Genomic DNA, 3,308 nt, shown 5'->3' on the forward strand with positions numbered 1-3,308 from the left:
CAATCCTCACTGCAAAATCACAGCGTGAAAAGGTCGAATATCCGTGTACTTTAAAGCTTCGGATACGCAAGGATATTGGGAAATATCCTTGCGTATCCTTGAGTCATGCATATTAATATCCTATGCCGAGGATACTGGATTTTGGGAAAAATACAGGCTAGGATACTACAGAATACAAATGCATACGTATACAGACAGATGCATACCCGTATGCACGTTTTGTATTCGTATGCATACGATATCAATATCCGTGTAGTAAATCCCGAGGATTCATATATGAAGGGTCGGATTCTTACGAATATTGAGAAAAATATCCGTCAATATTCACAACTACACACCTATATAACGAGTATTTGACAGTACATATTGGAGGATATTTAGGGGAAATTCTGAAAGGAAAAATAGAAAATATCCGAATTTGTATACTCGAGAATCCAAAATATCTTTTAATTTGACACTAGTTGTTTTTTTCTCATAATTGTGGAAAGACTGGTCAAAAGAAATGCTTCTAAAATTTCTTAGGCTTTTTGTCGTTTGAAAGTAAAAAGAGAACAAAATGCATATTCATAGTTATGTTATTTTTAAGAATAAATGTGTACTACAAAATTTCAACTTATGCTTAGGAAAAAATAAAAACAAAAATTTAGAAAAATAACATTGGAGAAAAATTGAAACAATAAATATGATAAAAAATCAGATGTTTACTCTTTATAATTCTTTATATTACAGACTTTCAAGATAAAAATTAGAAAAGTCATTTAAGAGAGTCTAGAGATTTAAAATTCTGCTCAAACATTTAAAACAATATAAATCGCTTGATTCTCGGTTGGAATCTGGTAATACTTGTACGGCAAATAAAATCCAAACTCATCTCTATCTTGATCAAAATCGGTAGTCCTTGTGACTTCTTTACAGACTTTAAGATATTCCATGAAAAAAGTTCCTTTCCTCTAACTGGTATACTTTTTGTCTGATGCCGTTGACATAACTAGTTTTGTTGATCATATAAATCTGATTGTATGTTCGGCCAAACGTTTCATTTCATTGACCAGATTCTCTTGGCACTTATGTTCCATCCTTCTGTTGGTCATTACAATGCTAAAAAAATACAGAAAATCAATTTGACTTGCAATCTTGGAACTAGTTCCTTTTAAATCTTTAAGAGTGACATAATGGAAAAACTTGGAACTGCTGGAGAAGTAGGCCAAGCATAAATTATTCATATGAAAAGGCCATTGGAGAAGTAGGGAAGTATCTTCTGGAAGGAAAAGAAGGACACAACAGATTCTTGACAACCTCTCTGCCCGAAAACAGAATGTTTGAAAGATAACATAGTCTGACAGGTTCACCAGGATCAATGCAACAATGTTTAAATGAAAACATAAGAATAAAACAAATATAACATACATACCTATGTCATGTTGCATGTATGGAATTTCATTTGATGCGTGAAGTTTTTCTAGACGATTCGGTTAACTTTGTTTGTGATGAGATGTCTACTCGGTCCTCGGTCCTGCTGCACCTGAAAATGTGCGAAGTTTGTTATAATTTTCTGATTATGTACCATCAGAACTGGTAACTTACAGTGGAGGGAAACTCTCAAATGCCTGACTAAAGCAGCAAAATTTCAAAACCAAATGTAAGAATATGTTTGACGTGCCAGGACGTGCGATCATTTTTGGCAAGTTACTTGTCAACCGGTGAATTGCTGGTAAGTGTCATTTAAAAACTCTTGCAAAATCATAATTTCAAGAAAACCAAATGTAAGAATATGTTTCACATGCGATCATTTTTTGCAAGTTACTTGTCAAACGGTGAATCGCCGGTAAATAAATAGTGTCATTGGGTAGTAAAAACTCTTGCAAAATCATAATTTCAAGAAAACCAAATGTAAGAATACTTTTCACATGCGATCATTTTTGGCAAGTTACTTGTCAAACGGTGAATTGCCAGTAAATAAATAGTGTCATTGGGTAGTAAATATCATGCAAAATCATGATATTTCAAGAAAACCAAATGTAAGAATACTTTTCACATGCGATCATTTTTGGCAAGTTACTTGTCAAACGGTGAATCACCGGTAAATACATGGTGTCATTGGATAGTAAAAATTCATTTATTGGAAAATTCAACGTACCATGTGTGTCCAGCAGGTGGGTGTCTTGGTGTCTTTGACTTTATTGCTTCTTCTCCAATCTTGAAATCAATTACTTGAGATCTTCTAAAAAGAAGGTAGATTTAAGATTGAAAAGGCACCCAATCTCTTAAATAAAAAATACATCCAATGGCAATATTATAATTTTACAGTCACACTGAAACCAAGTCGGAAGATAAAAATGAGAATTGTATCTATCGCCGATCACAGCCTGCTTCACAAAATAAAAATGTACAATCCACCTCATATTATTATGTCAGGAGACACTATGTCAATTTTGCAGACAGAGTATTATAAATCTGAAAGTACAAAGATTTTTACAAAATAAGCCTAAAAAATATCTCAACTTTAAGATTGCCATCAACTGTTCAAGTGGATTTCGTCTAAAAATATATAAAAGCTAACGAGTATACGTCTGTAGCCCTTCAACTCACCTATTTAGTTTGAGTGAAAGTGTAACACAAATTCCACACCAACATCCGAAGATATCTTTGTGATCAACACAGTAAATTTCTTGAAATTACTTCTAATGATAATTGAAGTCATTAGGACTCATCTCAAATAATTATTCATCACTAATTGTGCGAAAATTATATGAATTTCTTCGAAAGTCGAGCACTGATGTTGTAAAGTTTCAGCCGACAGTGTTTTTAAGTCTGACATATTGATTTCAACTTTTTATCTCGATAACCCCAATCATACAAAGAAATTGCCTCCAAACGCCAAGCAACTTCGTTTGAATTATCAAGACGCCAACCGGTTGTGGTCCTTGACGCTCAGCGGCCTTTGACGCCAGAAAGACTAGGGCCCCCACCGCCGCGAAGAATTATAAAAAAGCAAAGTAAGGGGCTGTGTGCGAGTTTGAACTTTCTTCCTCTGAAGCAATCTTTTTCGTACAATTACAAAATGGAAAATGCTATATTTTTTGAAAACTAGGCCTCTGATACTCAGGATATACTCTTTTGAAAAATGAAAGATACCATATTGCATCGAGAGGCGATAAAGTAATGTCACTTCAGTTGGATAGTATTCTGAGTCGATTTAGATGGGGAGTTTATGTCGCCGAAAGTCACTGGGATCTTGGATGATATACGGGGCTAGTCAGGGTATGTCTCAAAAGCCGAAGGGGTTTAATACATTACAAACCTAAACG

The 3,308-nt window shown here is 34.3% G+C and overlaps 1 long non-coding RNA gene across 1 annotated transcript; it reads right to left on the reverse strand.

The window, feature by feature from the left end:
• Positions 1 to 561: 561 nt before the first annotated feature.
• On the reverse strand, positions 562 to 2,772 carry LOC136799007 (uncharacterized). The gene is made up of 4 exons (XR_010845467.1): positions 2,590 to 2,772; positions 2,138 to 2,221; positions 1,412 to 1,522; positions 562 to 1,098 (listed from the first exon to the last, which is right to left on the reverse strand). It is a non-coding gene; the product is annotated as an uncharacterized lncRNA (long non-coding RNA).
• Between the last annotated feature and the right edge of the window lie 536 nt (positions 2,773 to 3,308).

The sequence above is a fragment of the Clytia hemisphaerica genome, unplaced genomic scaffold (assembly GCF_902728285.1).
Source record: "Clytia hemisphaerica strain Z4C2 unplaced genomic scaffold, Clytia hemisphaerica genome assembly, whole genome shotgun sequence".
NCBI lineage: Eukaryota > Metazoa > Cnidaria > Hydrozoa > Leptothecata > Clytiidae > Clytia > Clytia hemisphaerica.